Source organism: Poecile atricapillus, chromosome 2 (assembly GCF_030490865.1).
Source record: "Poecile atricapillus isolate bPoeAtr1 chromosome 2, bPoeAtr1.hap1, whole genome shotgun sequence".
Classification (NCBI taxonomy): Eukaryota; Metazoa; Chordata; class Aves; order Passeriformes; family Paridae; genus Poecile; species Poecile atricapillus.
This window is the reverse complement of record NC_081250.1, coordinates 66,417,196-66,432,661: the sequence shown is the minus strand read 5'-3', so window position 1 is coordinate 66,432,661 and position 15,466 is coordinate 66,417,196.

Here is a 15,466-nt window from a genome sequence, read left to right as displayed (position 1 = left end):
ACCAGCATGAAACACCAACGAGACGGGCTCCCGTTCATGAAACCATTTATTCAGCATGAGAACAAACTCAGGTCCAGAACAGAGAGCCCCGAACAGAGGCACAGCAGGGGTTTTTGAGGGACAGAACCGAGGGTTTACACCTTTGAGGGTGGAGTTCAGGGTCAGGGACCATTAGAAACACACCAAGGGAGAACCCCCCAGGGACTCAAACCCAATCAGAACTCCTGGGCCGCCCTTCACAAGGGGTTTGGGGTGGGACAATGTAACTCTTTGTCTCCCTGAGGCCGCTGCAACAGTAGGGCTCTTTTGGACTATTGCAAGAATGTCCATTGTGGAGCTCACCTCATGTCACAGCACAAGCAAACAGACCTTGCAGAGGGAGGCTGTGGGATGCTGGTGGGCTGTGGAGCCAGGAGATGACCGAGATATCACAGGGTCTTCTGTTGACTGCAAACATGTTTCTCCTCTGCTCCAGTGCTCCCTGGGTGTTCCAGTGTCAAAGTGGAGCACTCAGATTACTATTTTTCCCCCTTTTGAATGAGAACATCTTTACTGAGGATATGCCATAAACTCTCTTGCTTTGTCACTGAGGCTTTGGGAATGTTTCTGCAAGCAGGGCTTTTGATAACTGTCTGGTGTGTTTTCAAAGCATTGTTTTGTTTTTGGTGTTCTCTGAAAATGGATGGGAGTCCAGTTTTGTCAGGCAATCAGAAGGAATTTTTACAGCTGCAAAAGCAGAACTTTCCACTGCTTTGATACTGCTTTCTGGCTTAAAGTAGTGAAGGAGGATTGGCTTTAAAAAGGCAGGATAAAGTTCTTTCTGCAGAGGGCAGGCTGTGAGTGGGTTGTGGCAGAATGCTGCCTGTGGTGTTTGCACAAGTGTGTGGGTAAGAATGGGCTTGAAATCAATGTTGAAACTGTCTAATCTGAGATAATTATTTTTTTATTATTTTATAGGTATAATTTTTTAGAATGGGCTGAGCATGTGAAAGACATCAGATTCTCAGGCACAGGTCAGATGGCTTGGAAAAATGCATTTTTGGGAATTTGCAGGCAGAGGATTTAGTGACATTAGAAAGCTTAAGTTTGTAGAATGGGAATACTTACAGCTCTGTTATCAAAGATAAAAATGTACAGAAGCAATTAATCTTATCTTCCATGGCCTTTCCAAGTAGTCCTGTCTTTGCAGTCATTCACTGGGATTCAGTGGGAGAGGCCTAGAAGGATATACTGCTAGATAATATATGTTAAGTTCCAAAAAAGATCATTAATGAGGTGGTAGAATTTTGGGTGGGGGTTCAGCCCCCCACCACCCTGACATTTTGCAGTGCCATATGGCTGGTTTGCACTCTGAGCACCTGGAACTAGGCTTCCTCTCAGGTCTGAGGTCTGTGTCAGGCTGGTATTAATTTGATGCTTTTTCCACACTATATATTTTATTATATGTAGCAGTAAAAGCATTGAAAGGTGGAGTTTTGTGGATTCAGTTTCCTTGTGATGAACCCAGTAAAACCAGCTTTGTAAGGATATGTCTGCTCAGAGGAATTTGATTTCCATGCTGAAATATTTTGATTAAACAATGCAACGATGCACAAGCAGCTGTGGCAGGCTTCATGCTTACTTTTGGCTGGTGTGCTCAGGCAAGGGTCACACCTGCGGCGCTTTGCAGCACTAAAGAAGCGAGGCTGACATTTTCTGAGGACCAATGCATCCTGCAGATTTTGGTCACAGGTAGTGGAGGAGCTGATGATGAAAAGCTGTGAGAGCTGGATTCCAGAATACCAGATTAACTCAGAAAGTTAATCCTGAATTTATTTCGAACTTTCTAGGTCATTGCTGTAAAAATAAACACATAAATTAATGACTCATTGTTTTTACAGTTGTAACTTTGGTTCTTCTAAATTGCTAGTAGACTTTCAAAGTAAAAATGTTGACCCTTTGCCTTAGCATCTCGTTACTTTCCTGGTCTTGACAATCTTATGTTCCTTGTGCTAATCTTCGTGTCCTCTAGAGGGAGAAGTAAGTTCATGTTCAGACTGCTAGAAAGTGCCAAGGCTTCTTTAATATGTGAAAAATGCTAATTATGTTTCAATCATCTACATAACTTTCTATAAATTTTGATGAAGTTACACATGCACCTGGACATTATTTGTTTTTTTTTCTCCTGAATTTGTGGTTCTTCAACAAAGTTTTTTGAAGACATACGGGGATGATTAGTTCTGGGCCAGGCCAGGCCTGCAACAATGGTATTAATGCTGGGTTTAGGAAGACGTTCTAGATGGCACATGACAAACACCAAGCAAAATTCTTTCCTCCTGTACATATGATGAAGGCTCATGCTGAGAATCTAAAAAATATTAAGGATATCATTCTTCAGCTGTCCAAGTTCACAGGCATAAACACCCATCTTTTTGCGTAATGCAAGAAGTAGCAATCATTTTGCCACAATCACTAGCCCTAAACACAGTTTGAGTTGTTGACAGCTGCTGGGTTTTTTTCTCCCTTTCCCACCTCCCCTCCATGGCTGTTTATTTTCTAAGGACTGACATAAGAACAAACTTGGCCTTTCTTCCTGACATGCAACAACCCGCCTGCGACCTCTGCAGCCTGCCTGGAACTGTAAGCTCTCCTAAGCAGCAGTGTGAAGACTAGACCTAGCCTGCAGCAGTAGGTTTAAGGCTATCTCTCTAATCTAGCCCAAAGATCCATGTCTGCAGCAAAGGCCATGAGGCTCTTTTTTTTTTTTTTTCTTTTTTTTTTTTCTTTTTTTTTTCTTTTTTTCTTTTTTTCTTCTTTTTAGTTAGCTAGTTAGTTAGTTTGGTTTTTGTGGGTTTTTTTTGGGGGGGGGGTGTTTTGGGGTTTTTTTTGTTGTTGTTGTTTTTTGTTTTGTTTTGTTTTGTTTTCCAAAGAAGCAGGCTATGGTTGCAGCAGGCTGCTGCAGAACAGGATGAAGGATGGACAGTGACCCTTCTCCTGGCATTAAGACTGGGTTAAGGGCTGGCATGAAGGCCAGTGATGGGGACATGAGGACAGAAAGCCTGATTCACAGTTATCTTCTAGAGATTCAGAGCATTTACTTGGCATTCCTGCTCTTGAGCATTCTTTTCAATCCTTTGCCTCAACCTGAGCCTCAACCCTTTGCCCAAACATGAGCCTGGCGCTCTTTGCTGTCATTTTCCTCCCTGACTCAGCCAGGGCTGATTCTCTGTAGATGACTGCAGCCCCTCACCCATCAGGTTCTGGGGGCAGATCTGGCTTTTTAGTGCCTCCAGCCCTGAGTGTTAACCCCAGTTCCAGCTCTAGCCTTGCCCTGAAACAGGAAAGTCCCGTATTTCCCAGACATCGTTCTGAGGGGTATGATCAGCATCAGCTGGCACCTAAACAAGCAAGAAACAAAGCTGGTTCTGCAGCCCCTTCGCTCCGTAATCTACACCCATGATCAGATGGAGCCAGTAGCTTGCCAAGCTGGAAATGTCCAGAATCAGCCTAGTTTGGTGGTACTTCCAGCCTCCAGAAATTAAATTCACTGTTCATTCCTCTCTGTCTTTAGCCCTGGCTGTTTAGCCCTGTTGCCTGAAAGATGGATGAGACTCAGGATGGGTATCTTTATGAAGTCTAAATGGATGTTGATGCTGAATTCTGAGCAGGGAGATATTGCAGGTTTGCCACCAGTGCTTTAGTTAGGGATGTGGACAGCAATTTTGGAAAGGTGTAGTATCCTTCTGGAGACTTCATTGTGCAGACTGGTGTTTGTATGGTATGTAAGTTAAAGTTGTCATATTGATAAGGTTGCTGTTGACCTATAAATAATCAAAGCAGGTTGAAGTCAAGGTTTGGACAGGGAGGGCTGGGTAAGCAGGCTTCTCACTAGATCTAGTAAGGATTGAGTTCTCAGGTGAGGTTTGGTGTGTAGAGTTATTTGGGGTAAGGCTTGCTCTGAGGTGGTAAGAGGAGCAGTTTTGGTCTGCATGCCAGGGTTTGCATTTGGGATGCAGAGAGCCCAGAGAGCTGTGAGTTGTCAGGATGAGATGGAGGCTGATACTGACTCGAAATGGAGAGCAGAGGATTTGCTGTTGTTGCTGCTTAAAAGAAAAAGTCTAATTTATGTGCTTGATATAAGATGTTCCTGCTAATGCTTTTGCTTCTTGTTAGAAAAGAAACTTAAGTCATTGTTTGTTCTCTCTCCTTGTCAGCTTTCTCATTCTGTGGTCCTCAGTCAGGCATGAGCTAGTGGAGCATTAAGTGGACACGTGTTGCGGAACACTGTGTCTCTGGGTTATGAAGACGATGATATGTAGACTTGAGAGCTACCACTGTGCACTGTAGACCTCAGGTGTGACTGATACCTGGGCCCTCGAGGAAGTGTAAGGAGGTGGTACCACACTGTGTGAAACACACTGTTCATATGTTTGCTGTGTTCTAACAGCAGTGGGTATGGGAAACACTCGTTCCTTCCGTGGTAGCTCAAGTGACGGAGCAAGGGTCTGGAGAGACAAAAGTAGAGGGGAAAGGTCAATTGAAGAGGAGAAGGGGTTGTTACTTTGTGGTTCTTCAGCTTCTTTTGCACCACTGCTTGTTCTGGATGCTGTGACCAACTGGTACTTTCAAGTCCCCCTGCCTTAACAGTCCAACCTTGTCTCATCTCCTCACCTTCACCACAGGTTACACACCAGCTACAGATGGGGAAGAACAAAGGAACAGCAGGGAGACTCTTCCCAGGGCAGTTTTGACTAGTTTGAAAAGCCGCTCCCTGTGGGGGCCGAGGTGGCAGATTTGCAGTGACTTGCCTCCTTGACATCAGGTGTGGCAGTGCAGAACAGGCTGCGAGTTATTGCTGGGGATGGGAAGGGACCAGACCAAGGACTCAGTCCTGCTGAAGGCTCAACTCCTGGTGTAACTGAAGGAAATGGAATTTCTATCCTGAGTTAAAATGAGGCTGAAAAGCTTGCAGCTGAAGAAAGGGTTTCTTGATCATGTCACATTTTTGGTGTTCTGGCACATTGATGTTGGTGGAGTAGAAGAAAGTGAATGATTCCTACAAAGTTGTTTGTTTAAAAAGCATTTAAATGAAGAGTTCAGAAGAATCTATTGTGTGTTTTTTTCCTTTCCCTGAGCTTCTAAGGATTACTGCTTATAGCCTTGAAAAATGCTCTATTTGTGAAGATCTCTTTTCAGCCATCCAAAGCGATTGCATTAAGATGTCATTCTACATTATACATATGGTGGACAGAAAAGCCAGTCCTGGTCTTTCCTCAAAGTTGAACAGGTTCCAGCCTGTAATGAAACTATTTATTTATTTGGAGTGAAGACAAGACAGACAAAATTTGTTATTGCGTAAAGGAATCAAGAACCAATTTGAACTTGCCTTCAGTGTTGGCTTTCCAAGTATTTCAATAAAAAACTTTCCCAAGCTGCTGGCAAATCCCCATCAGACTTATTTTATGGACAATTTGCTTTCCCACAGGTGAACCAGGAACACTCTCATAACTTTTTTTCATGTGGGGAAACAAGTAGCAATGCCCACAGATGCTACTGCAAAGTGATTTCAATAAATAGAAATGAGATGTTGGCTTTCTGTGACCAGCCAGGCCCTTTTATAGGAAGCCCATCAATTACATTAAGTGCCCTGTGGCTGCCTATGGGTTGTGCTGTGCAGAATTAAAGGATTACAGTTTGTATGGGATTAACAACCTCAGATTATCTCAGTTGGTCAGAGCACGGTGCTAATAATACTAAGGTTGTGGGATCAATTCCTTGTGGGTCCCTTCCAACTCAGAATGTTCTGTGACCTGGAAATAAATATTTCAACAATGTTGGTGCTGCTTCCATTGCTCTGTGTATTGCTCTGGGAGATGTTTAATGAGTACAATTTTTTGACAATTGGTAAGGCTGGGTGATGTGACGTTCTCTTGCCACTGGTACTGGCTGGCATGGTGAAGTGTGAGAGATGGAAGCTGAAAGAAATTAAATCAGTTTGGTAGCAAGGTTTAAATGAAAGTGAAGTGCATTTTGATAAAATCCTGAAGGTAGTTGGTACAGGGAGAACAGCCAGGAGAACCTATGGTTTTGTACCTGAAGGAAAGGGAACAGTGAGGGAGAAAAATAAGATGACACAACTGAAATCTTTAAATGTGAAGGTGCAGCATGCATGGAGTCATTGATCATTATGTGCTATGCTCTCAGCCATGCCAGCCTTTCAGGTGCCAGTGCATCATAACAGAACCTTCACACTTGGTCCAGCTCTTTGCTGAAGCTTTTTGTTACCTCAGAGTTATATTAACCAGGGCATTGAAGAGACCTAAGCTCCCAGACCAACACAGCAGCTCTTGCAAAAGCCTGCAAAATAAACTCCTTTTGGGAGTTTACTTTGTATTTGAAGGGTGGTACAGAAAGAAGACACAGAAATTCATGTGGGAAGGCAGCTAAGAGCAGGCATGTCAAAACTGTAGCTTGTTAGGAGTGGTTTTACTTCCAGGGTAGTCGTATCCTCTCATCACCGAGTGGCTCCCAGGCTACTGGATCTGGCAGGGTTCATCAGGCTACACCAGACAAGGAGATTGAACTGCTTGTGCCTTGGATGAGGCTGTGATCCCACCATCTTGTGGTTGTACATTTTGGGGCAGTTTGACTGTGGCACCTTGTCTGAGAGGAAGGCTCTCAGGCTTTGTCAGTGGCAAGACCCAAAAGTTGAATGAAAGAAATGGTTTAATGGGCATGGGTGTAGGAACAGCTACACAGTTCAGGGCCACAAGGCAGTTTTGGTACAGACTATTTAAACTATTTACCAGCCAATTTAGTAGCCTGCCAGCATTTGTGGGAGAGGTGAGTGTGAAGGAGTGGTTTAAAGGAGGATGGATGTATAGAATGACACCTGGAATTCCTCTCATTTGTAAGAGGAGGATGAGCAACTTTTGTGGGCAGGAGATGGACAGCAGGGGATGTAGTGTTTCCATTTCAAAAGGAGGATTCTTCCCCATCCCTCTTGCACGTTAGAGTGAAACCCTTCCCAATGCTACGGGCCAAATTTTATTCTCAGTTACACCCATGCAACCTTACTGAAGTCAGCAATTATCTGTTTTGCAACCTTGGCCTGATGCAATAACTTGAGGGTTACGTATCTTAGGGATTCAAGATGTGCTTGCATTCCCAGCACGGTGACAGTGAACAGTGCTGGACGTGAAATTGCTGCTGCCTGAGTAATTGCTAAAGAATAACTGAGGTCAGTAGCATTGCATGGATGGAACTGACTGCATGGGGCTGGGAATACTCATGCGGCATCTGGGAGTTCATTGGGACCCAGGAGAGACCGACCCATCTCTCCTTCCAGCTGGAATGCCACTTTCCCACATCAGACACTCCCTTCAGTAATTATACCCTTTTTAGACTCACCCTTTAGCAATTACTCGTCTAAGCCCTGCCTCGAACTGACATCATTGGAAAGTCCAATAAAAATATGGCAAGCTTTTAAACCATCCCAGGAAAGCAGAATGCTATATTATTAGCAGCATTTCAATGCAGCTGTTTGATGATGATTTTCTTAACCTTATCTCTTAACAGGATGAGTTTGAGTTCCCTCCCAGCAAACAGCCTGAAGGGTCAGCAAAGGCCCTGCCTCATCTTCAGTGACGTGCAGCCTGAAAGGGTTCCCTGTCAGCTCCTTTCTTTTTCTTCTTTTTAACTCATCTTCGTAGTACTGAACACATTCTCCTTGAAGACCCAATCTTAAGCTTCTCAGACCTCCAAATATTGTCCATCACTGAGTCAATAGCTGTCCTGATTCTTGTTTTTCAAAATACTACTATGTTCTTTCTTTCAATTTTTCTAAGTTTTATTTTCAAATTGACCGCTTTGAAAACATAAAGGCATATTTGAACTTGCACTTGATCTGGGAGAGAAAAAACAACAGTAACTTACTTTACTTTTTAATTTTTTTTTTTTTTTGAGGGACAGGGTGATAAAACTTCAAATTATTCCATGAATTGCATTTCTATAAGGACACAGAAAGTTATCACTATTTTTGTTACAGCTGAAAATGAAGATTTGAACCTGAATCAGAGCAGAGTTGAAAATTTTGGGGTTTTTTCCCATTATAATCCTGTCTGAACAGGCCTACAGCTCATCCTAATGACATCAGAGCTTTTTGTTTTGTTTTTTTTTTTTTAAATCTTGGTTTGCATGGGAACGGTACTCTAGAAAAGAATTTTCCAAACAAGTAATAAGAAAGGAAACTACATGCTTAAAAAAGTCAAGGAAGCTAATTGGAAAATTTAGCAGGGAACGATTCCTGCTCTGTAACACCTGATGATGGAAGCATGAGGCTTTGCAATTGTAAACAGATTTTCTTTCCACCCTGCTTGGCAATGGTCTTCATTTTTTGGGTGTAACCCTTTCATGTACGCAGCTGCACTCCCCATTCCCACAGCGAGGCAAGCCGGGTAAACCCTTTGATCTCTCCTTCCAGCCTTTGCTTGCTTGCATTGTGTTTATTACAACTTTTTCAACTCCTCCAGAGCAGGGCGTGATGGATGATCCTTGAGGATCTGCCCTCTAGATCTCTGTGATTGTACTGAGTGGATGGTTTCTCCCTGACAGGTGCAGGCACGTTGATTTAAAACCAAAACAAAACAAAAATCTTTTTAGTAAAGCGAAACCTACGTGGTGCTAACTCCTTCCTCTGCTGTCGTGCTCAGGGCGGGAGAGCAGAGGCTTTGCTGGGCTTCCATTTCTGCCTCTGGCACCATCACTCCTTTGAATTGCAAATGCCTCACCCAGCTCACTGGCTCTTGTCCTTCAGTACCAGCTGTGGCTGTTCCTCCAGAAGTGAGATGCACCAACCCCTGTTCCAGCAATCTATCTCTTGGCAATGTGCTTTTGCTTTTCATTTGTGCTCTGCAAGTTGTTTTGACTTGTTTTTTCTGTGGTGCTGACCCACTGGCCATGGGAGTCAAGGTGCTTCTCCTGCAGCTTGCAGCAGGCTGGAGGGCAGGATTAGACCAAACCTTGTACTCATGGCACAGTGAAGCTTCTGTTAACATAAATCTCCATACTCTGTCCTGATCGATGCCTCAGACTGTTCAAAAAGGTACTGCTTGTCTTTCCAGCAGCTCCCATGCCCCTGAACTACAGTGGTATTTGCAAATGTTCGTCATGTTTGCAAAACACCAAGAGTTAAAACAATTGTCCTATTCTTTTTTTTTCACCCCTTCTGATTTATATACTTTAAAAACCAGTTGCAGACCTCAGGTTCTTTGCAAATCATTAGTGCTTCTTCTTGATGGTTTGGAGGTTGTAGCATGACTGTGATCATCCAGAACACAAAATTCTGAAAGATGTGAAATATCTCCATTCCCTACTTTTGATATTAAAGAAACTTTTCCGTTTCTGAGGTGTTACACATGTACTCTTATTGTGTCCAGGGAAATGCAAGAGGCACATAGGATGCTTTGTCACCAGGGAGACCTAAGCACCTTCCCCATTAGCTTTGTGCAGGTGTATTGGCAAAGCTGTAGCTGTCTGTTGTAACAGAACATGGAGCCATTTTCTGCATATGCAATCTGTGAAGCAATATCAAAAAGCATATTTAAAAAAAATATGTGTTATCTTGAATGTTTATGCAATTTGGAGTGAGGTGCTTTCTGTGCTTTTGGGTGGGCATGCATCACTTCAAGCTGATCCTTTCTAAAACCATATTGTGGATTTTTCTTTAATAATGGTGGAAAAAATAAGTCACATCCCCAGTCCACCATTTGATGCCTGAGGAGTTTGGATTGAATTGTACATTGAAAGAAGATGATATACAAAGAACATGCGTCAGCTCAGCTACTTTTTAATCTGTTCCATGATTTGTCCACACTCAGCAGCTTTTTTTTTTTGGCTGCAACAGAAAGCCAGGGCAGTGCTTCAGGCAAAGGCGTCACCCAAGCTACCTTAGTTGATGAAACTAAAGTTGCTTCCTGAGCATTACTGTCCTGTACATTGCTGGATGAGTTGGCTCTGCATCTGTGGCCAGTTTGGCTATCTGCAAGTGATTTACTGTGCTCTGAAATGCAGCTGCTTCATCTATGGCATCTGATCTGGGACCACCACTGGGAGTCGTCCTTGCTGAAAGTGAGGGAGAGATTAAAGCCAGCTGAAGAAAAAAGGGGCTATTTTTATGGTCGTTCTGGATAGTGTTCTTCCATTAATTCTTTTCATAAAAGATGGAAAACCCTAATTTTCTGAAACATCTGAGATCCAATTTTTTTTTCTGGTGGTTTCCTTTCAGTAGTGAATTATTGGGAGATAGCAGGAAGACATGCAGAGGGCTGCCTCTTCTGAAGCCTGTGCAAGATATTTCAAAATAGGAATTAAAAACCCCAACATTTTTGTGAGTACTCAGGCCTGAATTAGCAGGGAAAACTCATTTGGATGCATTTGATCTTGATGATTTGAAGGCAGCAACCCTTCAAGGCCTTGTGGGAAACCCCACAGGGACAAGCTGAGAAACAGCAGGAATCCCATCTCCCTTTTCTCTTATTTTCTCATAATTGTCTGAGATACACTGACCACCCCTCAGAAAGATTTAGTTACCATGTTTGCTGGCAGCAGAGTGTGTTTCGTGTAGGTACATGTGAAAGCATTTGGCTTGAATATTACCAATATTCCCTAAAGTGTTACTTAATTAGTGCTTGGATAGCAACACTAGATACAGTCCACAAACAGTGTCACAAAAAAAAAAGTATGGCCTGTCAAGTATGAGTGTGGGTATTAATGCAGGGATTAATTCAAATTTTTGTTATGCAGAGAGGTACTGACCTTGTCTGTGCTGATTTGAAATTAAGTATAAAACAACTAAGATCAAAGAGGTTCATCAGAAAAAAGTCAATAAAGAACAAGGTCAGGAAATATCATGTTTCTTAATTTTAATGAAAACAGATGGTATTTTTCCAACTTTTGAGTCTCTGTAACAAAAAGCCCCAACAACTATTTTTCATCTCTTTCAGTGAAAATTGTTCTGTGTAAAAATGTGCCATAAATGTCCTTCTTCCAACCACAATGCATTAATGTAAACCTCATGAGTCTACTATGTAGGACATATCCAGCTTTGACTACTTAGACCATTCAGAAACAATCCCTTTTGATATTTTTTCTGGCTGAGAAGTGAAGATAATACAAATAATGTTAACATGTTTACAAAATCCAGCAGTGCTGGCACAAATATGGAAGTGTCCTAAAAGGGAAAAACACACGCAAATGTGTAGTACTTAGCGTGAGAGTGTTAACATTTTGGAAAGAAAGTAACAGATGTATTTCTTAGTTATTTCCATTCTAAGTTAGGGCAGGGGGTGCTGTCCTGATGCCACAGTGATATTTCTGACCTGATTATGACTCTTTGTGGGCACGCACTTAACATGAGATGTGTGTTTGCAAACTGAGTAGCAGAGAGGGGGGGTGCACGAAACAGGTTAACATCTCCTGCATATTTTTTGGGTATGAATGTGTATCTGAGCTTTGCTAAATCTGAAGGTGTCAGAAGAGCCTGCATTCCACACATGGGCATTGTGCAGCCGCTGAGAAGACGAGCATTCCTCAAGCAAGTGTGAAAGCAAATGTCATTCGCAGTTCCGTGTCTGACAGAAAGGTCAGGTTTCTTTTGGAAGAGGCTGTGCTGCAGGATGCCTGGTACCTCTCTGCTTGGCTGGTTGGTTGTTCACTCTCTAGGGAAGGGATGGGAAGGGGAAATTAGTTAATAATAATGATAATGATTGATTGGACTGACTTCATTTCAGTCACAGGAAGCAACGCTCACCAGCGTCAAATGCAGCACCAGCAAATGTGTCAGGCATTCAAACCACTGGTCTGCCGGGAAAATGGAGCCTCCAGGAGCAACACAGGGACATCTGTGGAAATCTTCACTGAACTGGGAGATAATGCACATGTGTGCTTACTGAAATCAGCATTTGGGTGGAGTATAAATGCCAATTTTTATAGGTACTCTGGTGGATCTGTTGTCCTGTGTGTCCATTACACCCCTAAATACCTGTATGGTGTAATTACTGGAAGAGCAAAGTCAGTTACTGGAAGATTACTGCCATGGTAATTAAGGAATTACAGAAAAACAAGGAGCTTTCACCAATTACTAGGAGAGATGTCACCCCTGGGGGAAGGCAAAGTGAATGCAGAAGCATGGCCATGGAGGGATGTCATCAGCATGGTGAGAAAATTTGCAGGTGATACGGATGGATGGATGGATGGATGGATGGATGGATGGATGGATGGATGGAGATAGATAGATAGATAGATAGATAGATAGATAGATAGATAGATAGATAGATAGATAGATAGATGGCTGCTAGATGCTTCCCCCAACAGTTGTGACAGTAAGGAGAGAGGGAGACACTGTAGGTCACTCCTGCCTGTGCTCTTTCATGAGGCCCTGTGTAGTCACAGCAGCCCATTTTGCTCCTTATCAATGGCAAGAGAAGAGCAGACAGGAAGAGCAAGACATTGCAGGACTTGTTTCTCTATTCACAAATTTTATAGTTCTGTTTCCTGCATTGTAGAAAGGTTTAAGCAAGTTTGGGGTGCCCTTTGTGCTGTAGAAGCCTCTTTCCAGAAGAGGACAGAAGCTTAGGTGTGTGATAAGCAAAACTTTGTAGGGAGAAAAAACATGGTCACTATCCCATGTTGTTATGTGAGATCTCACTGTGGTTCATCTGGGCCTGGGTGGGAGTTGAGCACGCAGAGAGGGATTGCTCAGCATCTTCCCCAGCCAGATAAGAAGGCTTTCAAATAAGTAAATGGATGAAATAAATCATCAAATTCAGCAGGCACAAGCATATTCTGAAATTCTGTCCCTTGCCTTTTTGTTCCATTTGGGAAAAAGGAGGTAAGAGTAGGATGGGGCTCGTAGAAGCAACATCCTGAAGGATTGGTTTTACACACAGCTATGAGGGTGAGTCACAATTTGGGGCGTTGTAGCAAAAAGGACTGGACTCTCCTGACATCACCTGGAGACACTATTCTTCCCCATCCATTCCCGAAATGGAAGATACTACTGCTTTTATTTGAGCCAGCCAAGAGTGTAGCAGGTCAGGACTAGTTGTAAAAGAATGTGTTCATCCATACCAAAATGTACCATCCTAGTGAAAATATTCTTGTAGCAAAGATTTATCTGGCCAGCTTAACTAGGAAAATCTTACTGGGAATTGCAGTAAGCGTGGATTTTCCCTTCTTCTCTGTTTTATCTGTTGTGTCACTTGTAATCTTTGCAGGCAAGAGACAATGTCTAGCTTGGCTGAGATCCTTCTGTGATATAAAAGCTATTCTTCAGTGCTCATTATCAGTATGGTTTGCTTGGATTATATTGTATTTTCAGGTTGAATACACAGTACATTTGAAAGTACACAGTAATAAAAAGTAACAAATAGTGGAACTATAAATGTATTTTGGACTCTTCAGCTGCTGTAAATTATTCTGTATGCACTGAAACCTGATACAGTGCTGCCTTTTTACATGGCATAGTAAAATATATTTTAAGCAGGTTTAGGAAGAGACATCATTAATAAAGCTAAAACCGTGTGACAGGCAGTTTGATAAAGTAGCTTTGAATAAAAAGCTTTCAACAGAGGTATTCAGCAGGATGGGTTTATGAGCTCTCTTTCTGTGCTGATTACTGCATGCGTTTTTAGAATCAGAAGGAAGGCAGGATTAAAACCAGAGCTTGTCTGAGAACCATGTTGAAGGATGACATTTGGTATTGGCAGGAGGCAGCAACACTAAATTTCATTAAACACTGCACACCAACCGTGTTGCTTCACATAGAACTCCTTGGCGTTGGTTACAAGGCACAAATTGGGCACCGAGTCCTTCCCTGAGCTTCTTACCTTTTTTTCCTTGTCCTGGTATGCTAATGAAAGCCCTGGCCCTGCTCTTTCATCTTGTCCCACATTTTCCTTTGTTGATGTGGAAAAGGAGCAAGGGAGGGGGCCTGGACTGGAGAAGGAGAGATAAAGCAAGTTTGTTTTTGGCTGAGTCAGAGGACAGTCAGATGAAGAGTTTTCTTTGTAACTTAATAGCTGCATTAATCACTGGGACTGCAGCTACTCCCACTGATGGCCAGAGAAGGGCTTCAATTCCTCACAACTTGGCTGATACCAAGTGAGTTCTCTGCAAAAGTGCTCTCCTAGCAGGTACAGTTAGAGTGCTTTAATAGGCATGCAGGACATGTGGAAAGATTTTTAATTATATTGCATTAAATACAGCCCAACCTCACAACAGGAACAATCTCTTTATGTCATTTCAGATTAAGTGAAATTATTTTGTATAGTAGTGATGTAATGAGAGCATCCCTGGGCAACTGGCTAAGAGTGGCTGTTTCTTTAAAGGAATTAAGGTCTGGATTCGGCAGTGCTAGGTTCATGGTTGGACTTCATGATCTAAGAGGTCTTTTACAACCTAAATTAGTCTGTCATTCTATGATAATGCTAATACTTTATCACACTGCATGTACTGACAAGGGGCTTAGTGAGAAGCAATCATTTTGGTTTGGACTGGGTGAAATCATGGGTTGAACTTGCAGAAGATTTTGACTGTGTTTAAACACACTTGTGTCAGGATAATGTAAATTTCTCCCCCTGTTTTCCTTTAGGAAGAAAAGAAGGGAGAGGTAAAATTTCTTTGGTGAACAGTTTATCCCAGTAGAAGGAAGTTCAGCACTTTACCCTGCTGGGCTTTTGAATATGCCTGTCTGAAGATTTTTGGGCCCCTAACTTTCATCTGGATCTATATCCCTGGTTTCCAAGCAAAGCTTCTCTAAAATAGCTGTCTGAGTAACTATAAAACCTAGTGAAAATAAATGGGACTCACTAAGGCATCTCTGAAAACTTTCCTTTTAAACAGAGGAACACTTTCCTGGAGGAACAAAATTCACAGGTTATTCATTTTTCTGAATGAAAATAGCAAAAGAATAAGGAAAAGTGGAGTAAAAGATCACAACCCGCTGAATTATCCTGAAGTCCTACTCTTTTTGTCAATGCTGCCAGCATTAGATCCCCAAGGGCTCAATTGTCCCAGTTTCTTTTTGGATGTGCTCAGCCTCTGCTGTGGGCAGGGATAAGTTCAGAGCCTCTATAACCAGTTCCTTTAATTTCTCCCTGTCGGGTCTCCTGCCAGTGCTCACAAAGGGGGCCAGGTTGCAGCACAATCTACCCAGGCTGACCCTCCCTCACCTCTTTGGAGCTTACCCTCTTCTCCCTGGCACTGCTGACAGTTCCCACCTAAAAAAGTCTTAAGGCTTTCCTTTCTGCCTGCCCTGTGTTTGCTGGAGCCGATGTAATGTAAAGTGAATATGCACAGCACACAGGCTCCAGTTCCTATTTGCCTGATTGTCCAGAGCATGTGGGGCTTTATATCGCCCTGTAAAAGTTATATCTTCTCCATCTCCTAAGGTCCCACAGATGAATGCAGGAATCCCACCTGCTCCTAG